At 44.6% G+C, this 17,901-nt stretch overlaps 1 protein-coding gene across 2 annotated transcripts in view; it reads right to left on the bottom strand.

The window, feature by feature from the left end:
• The window catches only part of RFTN1 (raftlin, lipid raft linker 1), a 255,311-nt gene that overhangs the window by 12,661 nt on the left and 224,749 nt on the right, over positions 1–17,901 (bottom strand). The gene's annotated exons all lie outside the window — the stretch shown is intronic.

The following is a 17,901-nucleotide window of genomic DNA, read 5'->3' as shown; positions in this document are numbered from 1 at the left end:
CTGGGTCTGGGCATCGGCCGGAGCCCCATCTCCGGGAGCGTGGCTTCTTGTCGTGGGCTTCAGAAGACCTCAAACATGAGTCCAGGTTCTTTCCTACGTCTGAGGCCACGTGGATTCAGTCGTCTCGTATTTCTGAGCAGGTGGGTACTAAGGTGCAGTCCCCGCCGCTGGAGTTCCCAGCCCTGCAGAGACGACGGCCCAAACATGCAGGTAACTGAAAGACAAGCCTCGGGGTGTGGACGTCAGCAGAGAAGAGAAGCGCTGCAGCCAGGCCGAGGCAGGCTCAGTAGGGCTCAAAGGGTGAGCAGAAATCTGACAGGCAGAATCGGGGCAGGGACCTTCTGGGGTAAGAAATGCAGCATGCACAAATTAGAAGGCAGAGCTGGGAAGGAGGGGCGAGGGGCGTGTGAGTCCTGGAGTGCTCTGGGCAGGATGGGGGCATCCGGGGGGCGTGGCTGTCCTGCGGGTGGGGTTCTTTCCTGAGGCCTTTTGGAAACAGACCCACCTGTGGGGGGGGGGGGGGACAAGAAGAGACATACACGAGGGAACAACCGGTCCTGCCTCTAAATGCCTTTTGGAAGCTTCTATAACTGAGCACCCGCCCCTGTGTGCTACCAAGTCACCTGAACCCTGCCAATTAATTTCTTCTTTGGGAGCCTCCGTTTCCTTAACTCTATAAAAAATAGGATTGTTCCAGCAATATAAACTATCCAGAATAGGTAAATCGTAGAGACAGAAAGCAGCCTGGTGGTTGCAGCGGTAGGGGAGGGTAAGTGTTCACTGGGGACAGGGCTCTCTTTTGGGGTGATAAGGAGGTGTTACAAGTAGATGGAGGTGGCAGCTGCACAATACTGCAAATGTACTAAATGCCACTGGATTAAACACTTAAAATGATTAACTTTACGTTACGTGGATTACACCTCAAAAAAACAAAACAAAGCAAAAAGTATTTGCTCATATCGGTGGTTCTGGTTCCAGAACCAGCAGCATCAGCATCTTGTTAGAAATGCAAATTCATGGACCGCCCCCCCCCCCCAAGACCTGCTGAGTCACAAGTTCCAGGGGGAGGGGCTGGGGATCGGTGTTGGAACAAGCCCCCCAAGTACTTTGCCCGCAGCTAAATGTGAGAGCCCCTGCAATCTCTTAGGCCATTTCTGGCAAAAGAAAAGAATCAACAATTCTGCAGCCAGAATCCATCAGCTGTTACCTCAAATCTAATCTTCCCTATCATTTTCCATGTTAAGAGAAAAAAAAAAAAAACCAGATGGACCTTTAAAGGATCAGCACTGCCTGTTAGAAAAACTGCAGCAGTGGAAGGGAAGGGAGGAAGGGGGAAGGGAAGGGAAGGGAAGCAGGTAAAGGAGCAGGGAGGGGAAGGAGGAAAGGGAGAGGTTCAAGTTCAATCAACTTGCAAAGGTCGAACGAGACTTCATTCCTGTCCTTCCTGAAGCCCCACACGGCCCAGATGTGGACAGCGCGTGACCCGCTCCTTTCTGCCTGGGCCCTCTGGGCACTTGGGGACCCTCCCTCTCAGGCCGGCATGTGGCCAGCATCCCCTCCGCAGGACCTCGCCCTGCCCACCTGCTGGAGGAGGAGAGGCTTTGTCCCCATCCCTGCATGCCTGGTTTAAAGAGAAGAGGGGGAAAAAATGAACCCACACTCTATAATGTGAAGTTATGATTACTTGAGCCTATCAAGAATAACCTTCCCACTTTATCAAGCGATGTGACAAACCAGCCACAATCAGACAGTAGCCATGGCAACCAGAACAAGCTTTGGCGTCTCACAAAGCCCTGGGTGGCAGGATGGAGTCCTTTTATCGGTGACAGTGTCTCGGCCGGGTTTTCTCTGTGGGCACCCAGCGCGGCAAGCAAGGGACACCCCCTGCAAACCCCATACCTGCCTGCTCACACATGTCTCGGCCCGGCTGCTTCCATTTGGCTGGATTTTATTTTGTGTTGCCGCTACTTAAAGGGAACAAGACAGCAGGATTTTTCTCAAACTTGTTTTACCCTCAGGGTAGGGTATTTCAGCTAGAGGGGGCAGAAACACAAAGACTGAAAGGAAAAGGAAAATCACAGCAAAACACAGCCCTGCTTGAGGGAGCTGAAGGCTCGATCCCAAGTGTTAATTTCTGGCGAGCTGAAGAGTCAAATATAAATGGTAGGGGGCGAGAGGTTGCACTTTGCCAGTCTCTCCAGCTCCACCTATCTGGGCTGGTCTTGATTTAATTAAGGTTAACTGTGGTTTTCCATATGCATCTGTCAGAGCCAGTTTGCATATAGTAAATATAGTTAAGAAGATGGCATTTCCTAAATATGAGATGAGCTCCACACTGTCGGTGGAAGCTGCTGTTAAGTCCATTAGCTTAGAAAGAGCGTAGGAAACATATCCGGGTGGGAGGCTCTCTTTGATCTGCTTTTTCTGTGATACTCCAGTGAGGAGAGAAGAAAGCACAAACAGCACTCAAAAGCCCGCCTGCTTATCAAACGAAAAGACATTTCTTTCTGTGAGTAGGAGCAAAAATTTTAATTAACTCTCCACTCTCCTGTGGCGGATAGGTAATCTCCGATCACACCTGGAGTGTTAAAAAAATGGAGCGCATCCTGTGGTTTTTCAACTGGTATAAAAGGAATTCATTTGTATTTATGACTTTTTTTTCCCCCTTTGTTTCCTATAATTTCTCCAGGGGTTGCAAATCAACTGAACGTCCAACACAACCTTCCCTTACCCTCCAAAACTCATGACCACAGAAATGTAGAGTTTGCTAAGAAATGCATTCATTTTTCGATCATTTTTAGAGATCCTCTGTACAAGTAAATAATTAGAAGGTAATATAAATACATCAGTCCACCGAGGAGGTTTGCATCCTCAATATCAGTTTGCTCTTCCCTTTTCCCCCTGTTTCAATCTGTGGAAATAACCTGGGAGAAAAGTAGTTGTATGCTGTTCCTTATATATGACTGTAAATGAAACGAACTCAATTTCTCAAGTCTGAAAGTGTGCAGGACCCGCCCTGGATAAGTCTCTGTACCTGGAAATAGTAACTGGGGACTGTTTGCCTCTGCTTCCAACAGTCACACGGCTCAATCTTAGCCCTTTCACCAAGAACGCAAGTAAGGAAGAGCCCTGCAAACAAACTGCATCTCTTGTAAAACTGTTACCAAATCACTTCTTGGCAGGGTCCGTTCATGCCACCCTTACTTTAGTTACCAATCTGAGATATCATTTATTGACTTCTCACCATGGGAAACAAAAGCTTAGCACTCCCATACACCCTTCCATACACATTTTTTACTTCCTCTTTCTTTATGCCCCAAACAATTATATTATAATTTGAGTACAATTAATAGTCAATTTTTGCATTGTTATAATGTGGCAAATATTGCTCAATGCTGGATCAAGTAATGTGCTGTTACCACATCTTCGTTATACAACCCTTTATTTTTTGTTTTTCATCTGCCTGGTGTGCACAAACCCATCACTGATTTATTCCACTTCTTCCAATACCTCTATTAAATGCCCATTAATAAATGTTCCAGGTGGCTAAATACATTAGCTTTGTTTGTTTTTTTTTCTCCTGAAGACATCATTTCTAGACCCCTCTGTCCTCTAGCTACAATCTGGTCTGGCTGCTCTGCATGCCTGGAGCTCCCTCCACTGCTACTCAATAGCTGATGTTTTCTGTCCTGGTTTCCTCCTCATTTTGCTGGAGTACAACCTAGTAAACAAGGACTTGGAAGTCACCTGAAGGCCGACAGTCCTAGAAAAGGCTTTCTCTTCACCCTTGACTAAAAGTCTGGTTACAGAAGTCTGGACTGAAATTTATTTTTCTATCCAAACTTTGAAGGTATCGCTCCACTAGCTTTACGATGTCAGCCTCGCTATTGAGATACCTGCCATAATGATTACCGATCCTTTGTGCATAACCTGTCATGTTGCTTTAGAAGTTTTTAGGGTGTTTTCCCCCTGAAGTTCCAGAATTTCACAACAGTGTACTTTGTGTGGGTCTTTCTCACTCAGAGAGCTGGACACGTGATGGCCTTGCAATCTGAAGATTCTTGTCCTTCAGTTGTGAGGAGCGCTGTTATATTTTTCTTTGATAATTTTTTCTCTCCATTTTCTGTCTTCTTTCTTCTTGGAGCTCCTATTAGTTAAAATGTAGGACTGATGTTTTATTATCTTTTCTCCTATTTCCTTACTTTTTGTCTTTTATTTCATCTTCTGATAGGGTTCCTTAACTATCTTCCAGCCTTTTTAGTGTGTGTTAAAATCTCCTACCCAGTTTTTAAAACCCCAAAGCTCTTTTTTATCTTTTGATCGTTTCTTTTTTTTTCCATCCTGTTTTTGTTTAGTGGAACACACGTTTTATTTCTTCATTTTACGTGGTTTCTTCTGATTCCTGCAATATCTCTATAGTCACCAGGTTGCACAAGGTGGGAGGGGGAGGACCAGGGCCCTCACCTTCCCACATAAGGGCTGGAAACCAACCGCCTGGGTTTCAGCTCTGCAGTCCACCTTCCCTCACCCCATGGTGGTTCATGCTTCAAGACCAGAGTTTCCCTCGGGTTCTTCAGGAGAGAATGGCCCCTTCTCATCCATGCCGCCTTCCTGCAACCAGGCTGCAGGTTCTTCCACTTCACTAAAGCACATCATTCCTCCATATACTTTCCAGCTTCTAAAAACTTGCTGAAATCAATCGTCTTCTACTTTCTCTTCTCCCAACCTTTCTGTTTTTGAGGGTATCTATCTCAAAATCTATCTCTATGTATCCTATTTTTTTAATTACTATTTTTGCACTAGGTTTTTCAGGAGAGACAAGAAACAGATGGCCGTTTCCAATGCCCCATGCTTAATACCATTTTATCATTTTAATTTTTAAAGGACCCACTGGAAGCCCTATCTAACAACTTAGCATTCAGAAGGTATAAAATAAAATTAAAAAGTTCTTCTACCTAACAAAAACAACATATGCAAAGTCGAAAGATGAATGACAAAACGAGGAAATATTTGCCACATTCATATTACAGGACAAGATCGCCTGGAAATTGATGAGGGAAAAAACCTCAGTAATCCAAATTTAAAAACAGACAAGGATACAGAGTGGTCACAGAAAAGGAAATTCAAATGGTAATGAAAAAAAAGCCAAATCTACTTACAATAAGGGAAATGAAAATTAAAACTACTCTGAGATATCTTTTTTTTCACTTATCAGATTTTGAAAAATCCAAAAGTTTGACAAGGCTGTGGGTTAGCAAACACTCCCACTCATCGTTAGTGGGAAAACAAACTGGTTTAATCTTAAAAGGCAACAATCTGACAATGTCTCTCAAAACTACAAATACTTTAACCCTTTGACCCAAGATCACTTCTGAGAATTTACCCTACATATAAAAAAATGGCACACGTAGAAAGTTATTCACTGAAGAATTGTCTGTAACAACAAAACACTGGAAACCACCCAAATGTCCATCATATGGACTTGTTAAATAAATTATGCCTCATTCATACGATGGCTTGGGGAACTGGGTAACAGCTGCTCATGTGTTGAGCCAGGGCATAGCAGACAAGGAGGGGCAATGAGAGGGAAAGAATTCCATTAGACATGGTGAGTTTAAGAAACTTGTGGAAATGTCTGGTAGGCAGCTAGAGGAAAGACCCTGTGGTAGACAGAATACCTCCTTGTCCCCCAAAGATCATGTCCCAATCCCTGCACCCTGTGCATATGATATCTTACATGGGGAAAGGAACTTTGCACATGTGATTACATTAAGGATCTTGACATGGGGAAATTATATCATGTGGGTGGACCCCATGTGATCACAATGGTTCTATAAGAGATAGGAAGGAGTCAGAGAAGATGTGACAACAGAAGCAGACATCAGAGCCATATGGCATGAGCCAAGGAATGCCAGGAGCCTCTAGAAGCTGAGGGAAAAAAAGGGCGAGGATTAGATACTCCCATAGAGTTTCCAGAGTAAATGCAGCTCTGTTGACACTTTAATTTTAGCCCATGAACCCCACTTCAGTCTTCTGACCTCTAGGATTATAAAGTAATAAATGTGTGTTGGTTTAAGCCAATGAGTCTGTGGTAATTTGTAGGAAACTAACACCCAGCCCAGCACCAGAGAAAGGACGGAGTGGGAGAAGGCCTTGGAGACGTCGGCCAATGAAAACTCAGGAAAGGATGAGGTTGGGTAAGGGCAGGATTTGCTGGTGAGGGGCGTGAGCAGAAAGTGAATGAAATGCACTGGCCAAACTGGGAGAAATTAGCCCTTGAGCAGCCCAGAGTGAGAAAAGGTTAAAGAAGGGAATTATCAGCACCATCTCTGGATCAAGCCACAGGAGAGTTGAAAATAAAACCAGCTTTGGAGTTGACAGTGAGGTCTCGGGAGACCAGGAGCAGGGAGGGCAGCATTTTCCGGAGGGAAGTGGTAGTCAGAAGACAGTTGAGGAGGGGTGGGGGGCTGGGTGGTAAGGAAGAACGGGGCAGGGCAACACATTCTCTGCCCAGGCCATGATGGCACATGGTGCAGAGGAGGGGCATGCCCCTCACCCAAGGATGGAAAGTAGGCATCCAAAGGCAGGAGGGAGTGGGGGGAAGGGGTGGGCAGCGATACCAAGCTAGAACAAGGAACACTGCACCTCCATTTATCCAGTGGAAAATGGATGTGAGAACATAGGGATAGCCTTGCAGAAAACTCAGCAAGTCCTGCAGCATCTTAAAGAGCAAAGATATACTTGGAACCACTATTCATTCATGCATCTCTGTGATCAGTTAACTTGGCTCTGTGCTGGGCACTTGGGACGTACACATGTGTGAGTCACACTCCTGCCTATTACATGACGGTTTTGGGAGTGGGGAAAGTGAGCACACGGTCGCCCCTCCACATCCCCTGCCCCCACAGATGGAAGCCACCGTAGAGGTATGGTAGAAGGAAGGAGGGAGGAAGGAATGCATTGCTGCAGGGAGGTGAAAATGAACCAGGAAAATATTACGTTAAGCAAAATAAGCCAGAAACAAAAGATCAAATATGGTATGGTCACGTTTAGAAAATACTTATAAGAAAATCGGGGCCCAGTTTATAAGCTCTTAGAGCAGTCACATTTATTTCTGAGCTTTAAGTGTTATTTTTAAATTCTGAGATTCTGTGCTCTATATGTAGAACCTGGTATTTCCCTGGAACTTTGGGAACCTGTGTGACACCTAAGACTCAGAGTCGGAGTTTAGTGGTTCTGAAAGTCAGCATTGCTCCATGTAACGACTGTTAAAGAAATGAAAAGAGAGATCGGGCTTCAAATAGAGATAACAATGAAGCCAATCTGATTGGGATGAAGGTAAATCGCAACACAAGGTAAAGGATGACAGTGTCTGTATTTTAGAAATTCACCTATTGTATGAGACCAAAGGAAGAGACGTTTATTTTGTCCAAAACCTAAATTTTCTGTAGCACACAATCTAACTTAATCTGTCTGGCCAGTTCAGTTAAACAACCTAACATATGGAGCCTAGAATTGGGAATGAGGTCTTGCAATTCTGTATAGCTTGATGTAATACCTGGATGCATCAAAGAGTATGTTGGGCAGATAATTTAAAAGTATTGGCAAAGTCCCTTGAGGGACTGTAAAAAACATATGGAACTATTAAACTTTCCCATCTGGGAAATCCCTGATGTTCTTTTAAACAAAGGTCACACTTTCGACCTTGAGGCTTGCTCTTATTTCTGTAATGGAGGAAGCTAAGCCTACTTATAATTATCCCTGAGAATTACTTCCAGAAAACCTCTTTTGTTGCTCAGATGTGGCCTCTCTTTCTCTAAGCCCAACTCTGCAAGTAAAATCAATACCCACCTCCTTATGTGGGACATGACATCCAGGGGAGACAGTCTCCCTGGCAACATGGGACATGACTCCCAGGGATGAGCCTGGCCCTGGTAATCTGGGATTGACAATGCTTACCTGACCAAAAAGGGGAAAAGAAATGTAACAAAATAAAGTATTAGTGGCTACAAGATATCAAACAGTTGAGAGGCTATTCTGGAGGTTACTCTTATGCAAGCTTCAGCCAGATATTGCTAAATGCCATGGTATGCCAAGCCCCAACCAACAGTATTTCTGTAAACCCTAAGCAATACCCAGGAGTCTACCTGAGACTCCACAAAAGTTTCACTCAGTAAGTTTACTTTTCAGAAACCTACAACCTCCAAATGGTTCCTCAGCCATTTAGACCCTGAATCCCAGTCTCTCCAAGAGTATCGACCAGTGGCATCCCCCTACTCCATAATGTTGACACCCCTTTTCAACACAAGGAAGTTAGAATGGCCATTGCCCAAATATCCCTAAAGAGTGGGAGAAAGATCAGAGGAGAAGAAGGAGTTGTATCAGAGAAGACAGGATTTAACAAATGCATATGACTACTGAATCATTATACTGATATTTCTTTTTAGTCTCCAGTGTCTAAGAGCAGCTAGAAGGAAATACCTGAAATGGTGGAACCATAACCCATACCATACTTTGAAATTTGTTCTAAATCTACTAGTTAACAATGTACTTTGAAATTTATCACTTTTTTGCATATATATTCACAAAAAATTTTTTTAAAAAAGAATGCCTTGCCCAGTTCACCCTGGAGAAAGGGCAAATTTCTCTGAGGCTGGCAGCAGCCCTGCCTTCCTCATCCGGGTCCTGCCCGGCCTCCCGTAGACCCCCGCCTTCTGCCAGCCCCAGAGGGAGGAGCCGGCAAAGCCCGGCTGGCTGGAGATGTTGTTTTCTTCTTTGTTTTACACACAATGCCCCAGAAAAACATTTTGCTGATATGTAATTAGGCTAGCATAATAGAGTCTAAGAAAGCAGTCAGTCTCATTTTAGACAACTTTGGCTTTCATAGTGTTCAAAGAGAATAAGTTAAAAAAAAAAAAAAAAGCTTAGTTTTTAGATGTTGAAAAGGGTGCAGATGATAATGCATGTGGTGGGTAGAAGGCTGCAGTTCCAAGCCTCCTTACCCACCCCTGCCTATTAATCCACATCTTTGCCTGATTTTCTCCACCATGCAAGAAGCCAACAAACTCTATAGCCCTTTGTGAGCACAACAAAATAGTAGTGATAATTGCTATTATTATTTGAGGTAGGTGGTTTGCAAAAAAAAATGGCTCCAAGTATTACCTCCTTGTATCCAGGCCCCTTTACAAAGTGACTTTGCAGCTGCTCCCATAAAGAGAGTCTAATCTTTAGTTCCCAGACCCAGGCTGGTGTTGTTTTGCCCAATAAAATATACAGAAGTGACAGGAGTGCTAACCTAGGCTTCAGGGGTCTGGCTGCTTCTGCTTGCTCTCTTGGAAGCCTGCCTCTGCCGTGAGGACAAGTCCAGGCTACACTGCTGGAGGATGAGAGATGTGTGGCCCTGCCAACTGGCAGACATCTGAGAGATGCTATCTGGGATGAACCAGTCCCCAGCCGGCCCATCAGCAACGGCAGATGGGTGAGCGAGACCAGCTGAGATGAGTCAAGCTGAGCCCAGAGCAACACAATCTCCCAGGTGACCTGTGGACTTGTGAGCAATAATAAAGCGTTATCATTTTAATTCAGTAAGTTCTGGAGCGCTTTATTACACAGCAGCAGCTAACTGATACATTACCATTATTTTAAGAAGATCCAAATATCCCGGCAAATCTCTAGGAGGAAAAGGGGAGTGAAAGTCACCTTGTCTCATTTGAGAGAAATAAAATAATGTAATAGCTATTACTGAATAAGATTCAATGTTACTAATTTTTCACCACACACAAGGCTGGCACACTGAGCTCTCATTTCCCCCATGCCAGACACATTGTGCCCCACGTTACATCTGGAGCCCTGAAGTCTAATTTATGATAACCTACTGTGAGGACCAGCACTGCCACCACCATCCCCCTGGGAGCTGGAGATAAAAGAGCACACACTGGGAAAGAACATCCTAGCTCCAGACGTCGCCCTAGCTTCTCCTGAGGTGCCATGCCAAGCTGGCTGGAAAACCATACCTGCGCACGCAAGATAACACTCTCCTGCATTCTAGGACACACCGGGTGATTTGGTCCGGGGACGTGTGGATTCTCTGAAGTCATATACATGGAAGGCAGAACAGAGGAAAGGGCTGCGGGGTGGAGGGGCAGGCCAGCACACTGCACCCACGCTCAGCTCTCTGCTCAGGCGAGCCTGAACAGGCAAAAGGAGAACCGCAGAAGGTGTGGGCAACGCACGGCCCCAGATTCTGGGGAACATAAGGAGGGCTGACATTTGAAGGGTTTATGGGGCAAGGGCTGGGGTGTTCTCTGACCACAAGCACGCTGCAGTTCTGAGCACAAACGGTTAAGCGACTCAAAGCTGTGACATCCTGTCGGGCGGCTCAGCGGGACTGCAGGCTATGACAGCCTGAGGTTTACAGCCTCTAGAAGCTGACATTTTACACACATACTGAATGCATCAGGGGCGTGAGCGTGTCCTCTCTAGCAGACTTGGAAACAGCTTTGTTTGAAAACAATTAAACAAGAAACATTTTCTCCATCGAGGGACTCGTTAAATCCCTCCCACTTGTCTTGATGAGTGAGAGGAAATTAAACTTGGTTGGGCTAAATGGGATTTTGCCACTTTATTACTCTCTTTAAGAAATTTAAGGTGGATAAAGTTATATATATTTGTAACCTTTCTTTCTTACTGTTTACCTAGAAAAAAGAAAGAGGACTTAAGAAAAGCTTCGCCACAGTATAAAATTAAGAGCTGTTTGCTTCAGAGTGGAGGGCGTGGGAAGCAGGCCGAGTCTGCCAGCAAAAAATTCTAGAACATAAAACTATGTCAAAAGTATCACCTTCATCTACCGGCAGGTTATTCCTGACAGCTTACCAATAACTGTAAAGTGCTGACCCAGAAGAAGATATCTCAACAAAGCTAGGATGGAAATCTTAGCAGGAGGAAATGGAAGTTTAAAGGGTCATTCCATGTGGCAGGACAAACTAACAAGGCAGAGCTCCACAAAGCACCTGTGCCCTGGGGCAGTTCACTTAGAAAGGAAAGTGGACAAGACTTGTGGAGTTGCGGAAAGCCGCACAGAGATCTGCTCTCTCCGACTTTCTCCATCTGGTCAATTCAAGGTGCCACTTAAGCAGAGGGGCAATCACATTTGGTCAATATTCTCTTTGTGGTGACAATGCCTTATTGCCTTATTGTCAATGACTTATTGCTATGGTTCCCGTGATTCTGACTCAACCCATCGCCCTTGTGCACCGCTCTCCCCCAAGCCAAATGCTGCTGCACAAATGCCACAGCAAGCCCTCTTGAGAGCCATGCTCCTGATGAGCAAACTTCTAATGGGGCTTCTGAGGCGCTGGAAACCTCCGGCCAGAATAGGCAGCCTTCAGAGCTCTTCCGATCCCTTGGCTGCTCGATGTGATTTGCAGTCATCTACCTCCCAACCTCTCTGGCCTCCTGCACTGCCGTGGTGTGAATCCACCAGATCATGTAACAAGTGTGTTTGTGGGTTTCCATCAGCATCTGGACTGTGCCCACCAAAGGATGAGCTGAGGAAGAGAAAACCCAGGATAAAAAAGTAAAAATGGTCTCAGAGAGAAGACTGCCTACCTCTGTTCCCTTTGAAAAGCACCACTGTCCCCAATCACCTTCTGTCCCCTTGCCGTGCTTTATTTTTCGTCATCATATTATCACTAACTTGGCGTTTATTTTTCTGATGATGACCATCTCCTTCACTAGGATGCAATCTCCACAAAGGCAGGGAGTTTATCTTGTTCCTGATGAAACCCAAGCACCCAAGGAAATGTCTAGCACATAGTAGGTGCTCAATAAATAGTTGAGTAATCAAATGCACCTACCCTACCAAGTACAAGGTAGATTCTGCCACTGCTGTCTTATATTCTTAAGACATAAGATCAGTGAAAATCACTTCTAACATTAATGAGACAAGCACTTGCCACTAAACATGTGAGTTAATGTCCCCGGATGCTATTATACTATTCTCCTGGGTATTCTGTATGGGAAAGTAAATAGATTTCTATACGAAAATTAAATTCACAGAGTTATATGTTAGTAGCCAGTGTGACCACTGGGCATTTTAACAAAGACTGTCTGGTAAATTATTAAACTGTCCACACACAAACTCTTCCCCTTCCAGCACCTGAACCACTGTTGTGTGTGTTGCAAATACCTCCTATCAGGAGGCGGTTTCTATTTCTCCACCTCTTGATGTGGATCTTGGTCAGGTGACTTTCTTTGACCAACTGGACATCAGCAAAAGGGATGCGAACCAAGGTTTGAAATAAGCTGGCATGTTGGGGTGTACCCTCTTGCCACTATTGGGGAACACTGGGACCACCACTCTGTGAAGAAGCCCCAACTAGCCTGCTGGCTGTTGTGGTACACAAGGTCCTGCTGCCCCAGTCAATGGTCAGTCAATCTCCAGACACATGAGTGAGGTCATCCAGTTGTCAGTTTATGTATTAGAGGGCCCAGCAGAGAAGAGCTGAGTCACCCCAGACCAGAAAAATTGCTCAGCTGACTGTAAGAATCATGAGCTAAATAAACGGTTGTGGTTTGAAGCCATTACATTTAGGATAGCTTGTTACACAGCAAAAACTAGCTGATACAGACTAGGAAAAAAATCCCATTACCATTAAATGGAGAACAGAAGTGTGAAGACAAGTCTACCTGCTTTTTTCAAAAAGACTTTGTCCTCATACAGGAAGGTGACCCTGCACAATCCTGTGCATCAACTAGGTTTTAACTAGAGTGATAATGTTTTTTGTGCTGATCCTAATCCCCCTGCCCTATTCCCCCTTCTGAACAAAGTAAGACTTATGAAGGTAAAATCAAAAGGAAATTGTGTTCCATGGGATAAATTAGTTAGTTAAAAAAGTAAGGAACTTTCCATCAAAAACTAATATGAACTACAATGATAAAGCTAAAGTATATCCATGGTTCCCAGGAGCAAAAAAAAAAAATGGAAAACACCCAAAATTCACCAAGGAGAAATAAGTTTAAAAATTGAAGTACCCTGTTCAACTACTGGATACTTCACAGTCATTAAAATTGAGGAAGTAAAAGTCTAGCTAACGACATGGAAAAATATTCAGAATATACTGTTATGTACAAAACAGTTACAGCAGTGTGAATATTATGATCCCTATGTGAACGTAGACAAAATAAAGACTGGAAGGAAACCACCAAGTTGTTCTGAGGTTATCTTCTCGGTGGTTATGACAGTAGAGTGATTCCTGCTTTCTTCTTTTCCTTATTCGTAATTTCTAAATTGTCTTCAATGACTATATATCACTTCTTAAAACTTCTTTACTGAGATATAATTGAAATATATTAAATGTTCTCATTCAAAGTATACAATTCACTGGTTTTTAGTATATTCAAAGAGTTGTGTAACATGACCACAATCAATCTTAGAACATTTTCCTTCTCCCCCTTTCTCGGGAAACCCCATTCCCACTGGCAGCCCCCCCTTCTCTTTCCCCAGCCGAATCCTACGCAACCACTAATCTACTTGCTGTCTCTACATTTGTCTATTTTGGCTATTACATATATATGGAATCATATAACATGTGGTCTTTTGTGTCTGGCTTCTTTCACTTACCATTATGTTTTCAAGGGTCAACTGTGTTGTAGCATATACTAGCACTTCATTCCTTTTAATTATCAAATAATATCCCATTGTATAGATATAGATACATCATATTTTGTTTATACATCATTTGCCGGACATTTGGGTTGTTTTCACTTTAGGGATACTATGAATAATGATGCTGTGAACATTTTTGTACTGGTTTTTGTGTGGACAGATGTTTTCATTTTTTTTAGACGTATTTCACCTAGGAGTGAAATTGTTGGATCATATGGTGATTGAGTTTAATAATTTTGAAGAATTGCTTATGTAATCACTTTTGTGAAAAGCAAAAATGATACAAAAATTAAAGATCAGGCCTCTTGGCCTCATTACACTAGTTTCTGAGTCATAAATCTAATGTGCCAAATTACCTACGCAAAGATTCCTCAGATTAAAAACCAATGGGTCAAACACTCAATCTCAGCTTATTAGAGCTGGAAGAGACTAGACCGGCCCTTATGTCCAGTGGTGCTTCAGCCTGGCTGGTTTTCTAGGCTGAGCCCTAATCTCTACCCCAGATTTACTGACTCTGAATCTCCAGGGGCGGTGCCTACGAATCTGTATTTACAAGTCCCCAGATGACTCTGAGGAGCTACAGGGTTTGGGAATTTCCGCCCTTCTTTCCCAGAGGAGGTGAATCACCTTACAACACCCTGAGACGAGGCCATGAAACATCTGAATCACACCAGCTCCTGGCAGTTCGCACCTCAGGCCGTGGCCACTTCTGCTAAATGGTGCCATATACATTCACCACTGGACATCGTTTTTCCCTCAAAACCAACAAAAAGAATGTTTACCTCTTTACCACAGTTCAGCCATTCAAAGATATGGAGCTAGCTTCCTGATTGCCCCTTGTCTTTTAATTGCCTCCAAGATAAATCCACCTGATTGTTTTCACCTATTTCCAGGTTTATCCTCCACCACAGTCACTCTCCTATGTACCTGCCACAGTGTGTCAATGTTTCTCATCAAAGGTGGCAGCTGTGATGGGACAGAAGCCTCCAAGTCAGCCAGACCGAGGAACAGAGGAGATAAACACCTCCTTGTGCATTTTCATAAAAGCACCCCAATATCTCTTTTATCAGTAGTAGTAACCTCATGTTGCTCAATTACTCATTCAACTGATGACTGCTGGAAACCTGCTGCATGAAAAGAACTGATTTGGATCCAGGGAACATGAGTATCAGAAACAGCTGGTCCCTGACTCAAGGGGTTTGCATAGTAATTATAAAATTTAAATGACTAGAAGGTAAGGTGGAACCTGGTAAATGCAAAAAAGGAAGGGAGAGCAAATCCAGCCTAGGGTCTCAAAGATGGACCCACAAAGCTGGGGAGCTTGGGTTGGACTGGAGGGGCAACTACAGGTCTCAAAGGTGAAGATGGGAGGTGGAGGGGGGTCTCCTCAGAGGGCAAGAGAGACCAGGAAGTGCAGGGTTCAATCTGGAAAATTCCATCTTCTCACAGCCCAGAGTGTTTGAAGCAGAGGAGTAGGCATACTCTTGGCTCGTATTAAACCCTTTTTCATTAGAATTGCTGTCAAATCAGGCATTGCCCATTCTGTATTATTGATTTTTCTGAACTTAAATGCAATTGATTTTTTTTATATACTTAAATGTATCCTTATTATATTTTATTGGGCTGGTTTTGGTCCAACATTCATAAACTAATAATGAGATCGGAAGGCGTTTAAGAAGTCAGGGAGACCTACTCAAAAAAGGGACTGGAGTAGATCAGTCACTTTCAAGGTTTCTTTTGCCCTACCCCTTACCCCCACCACCACTACTTTTTTTTTTTTTAAATAGTGGGACCCTTTCCACAATCATCAGCTGAAATCTAATTTAGAAACCCAACATGTAACAAGTGATCATTTCAGAGGAAGCAGCTGTGGTTGATATTGGCATGGCTGGGTTGCCCAGCCTCCCCACACCCTACTCCCAAACATCCCTCTGCCCCTCTTCCCCTCATACCCAACTGGAATATTTCCATGGAACCCAAAGGAATCCATGTACTTCAGATCCTCCTGGCCTCTCTGCTTACGGCCTCCAGCAGGCCCACCACCTTACAGACCCCCACACAAGCCACTGAAAAAGATGTGAAACAGGTATAGGCACAGGATGTCGCTACAGGGCCCATGATTTCTCCCAACTAAAGCCCATCCTTGCTGGATGAAGCACCTCAACCAGGCCCTTCCTTTTTATTTAGTAGTTTAATTCCAATTCCTGGCCAGATGAATTTCAAAAGAACATATCCCAAGGTGTTCCAATGAGTGAGTACTTAACTACAAGAAGACTCCGAGCCTCCATGCTCCATGATTTATCATACTTCAATTTTTTTTCTCTCTTTTGTCTTTTCCTCACCCATGGCTCCCAGACTGTCTATGTATTTAAAGAGTTCTTATAGGGGACCACATGGAAAGCATGAAAAGGAATGTTGGCAGCTTCTAGGAACAAAATCTGGCCCCTGGCAAGCAAACAAGGACCTCGCTTCTATAACTGCAAGGAACTGAATTTGTCCGATCACCTGAACCAGTCTGGAAGCAGCTTCTCCCCCAAAGCCCTCAGTAAGGAAGGCAGCTCCACTGACACCTTGACTTGGGTCTCATGAGACCTTGGGCAGAGGACCCAGTTGAGCCCATCAGGACTTCTGGCCTACAGAAGTTGAGATGGTAAGTGTGTGTGTGTGTGTGTGTGTGTGTGTGTGCGTGTGCGTGTGGACAGCTCTCATATAATCTTCTTCCACCCTTCTCATCTCTTAGCACATCGGGAAAACCTACAGATCAAGCCCTCATCATTTTGGGACCTGCCTCCTCAACACTATGACATATACTGCATTGGAATATGTTCACTGGAACTCCTTGGAATATGTTCTTTTGAAATTCATCTGGCCAGGAATTGCAATTAAAAAGCCCGCTATTTTTAAAAAATGCATTTGTATTAAAGCATGCTTTTTTTTTATAATTTGCATTTGTCGCGAGATTCTAAAGACGTGACAACTGCTTACAGTAAAGGCAATTTCCACCTTCCATCCCTCAGTGCCTGGCTCTAAACTCACCCCATCCATGGTCTTTATGAGACTGGCTTACCTGTCTTTCCCCTCTCATAAGTTGGAAGGTTCCTCGTGATTTAGGGCCTTTCACCACCCCTCGGGAAGCTTGACAACCAAGAGAAATCATTTATGAGCGTGGAAAGACCAGGGAGTGGGCATCCATTTTTAATGACTGCACTCCTTGCTTCGAGTTAAAGGGAATCAATCCTTCCTGCCGGAATTTTTTCCATTCATCACCTTCTCACAGTGGCTGACACACAGTAGGAACTCAGTATTTATTTGTCGAATACATTTTTTAAACTGTGCAACGTACTGGTACAACTAAATTTTGTCCAGGAAGTGAAATACGGGTGCCTGAGAGAAAAGGATGGTTGAGTTTATGGAAGAAAAAAGTGTGGGTAGGGAGTTAAAGTCAAGTTCTTCCTTGCATCATCCCACTCTCTGAGCTGTCATGAAGTCTAGTCTTCTTTAAAATATCCCCGGGAGTGGCCCCTCCCTGCCTTCGCAGTCCCACTCAGTGGCAAAAGCTGCTGGCTACCAAAGCCAAGAGCCACTCGGTGTCAGCTCCTCTTTCTACGGCTTCACCCCCAGCCCCAGCTGACCTCGGCAGTGACGTGGGCCTGGAGCCCAATCCTGGCCAACGGGACCCAAGGGAAGCTCTGCTTGGGGGGTTCTGGGAAAGGATGAACTACTTGCTGAAAAAGGGACCACACGGCAAGAAATGCCCCTGTTCTTTGCAGACGTCATCATGTTCACACGAGATGCCTGGAACGGCCCCAGACACAGCCTGGAGTCATGAGGATGAGACCAGAGAGACAGGCCGAGGGGCAGGGGACAGAAAGGTGACAGTGCCTGACGCCCTGACGACATCCTTAAGCCACTGAAACAGCGACTTGGCAACAGCCCCACCTTCCTCCAGACTTCCTGCTCGGCGAATAGAGGTGAAAAACCCTTCCTACCTACACCACTTTTAGTCAGATATTCTATTTAGACCGGAAACATCCTAAGTGAGACCCACAACCACCATCCTTATGTTCTCACCTTGGAATCATGCCCCAGGTTTCTGTTTGCCTTTTCCCCATTTGGGTCTGTGTCTTCAAACACTGATCGCCTCGGGGCCCAGTGCCTGAATACAGGGCTCCCCACCACGGCCCCTCCAACCCAGCGCAGCGAATCCGGGCTCCTGGCCTCCATGCCAAGTCCTC

The sequence above is a fragment of the Tamandua tetradactyla genome, chromosome 15 (assembly GCF_023851605.1).
Source record: "Tamandua tetradactyla isolate mTamTet1 chromosome 15, mTamTet1.pri, whole genome shotgun sequence".
NCBI lineage: Eukaryota > Metazoa > Chordata > Mammalia > Pilosa > Myrmecophagidae > Tamandua > Tamandua tetradactyla.
The sequence above is the reverse complement of the archived record's forward strand: the minus strand, read 5'-3'. Positions and strand labels throughout refer to the sequence as shown.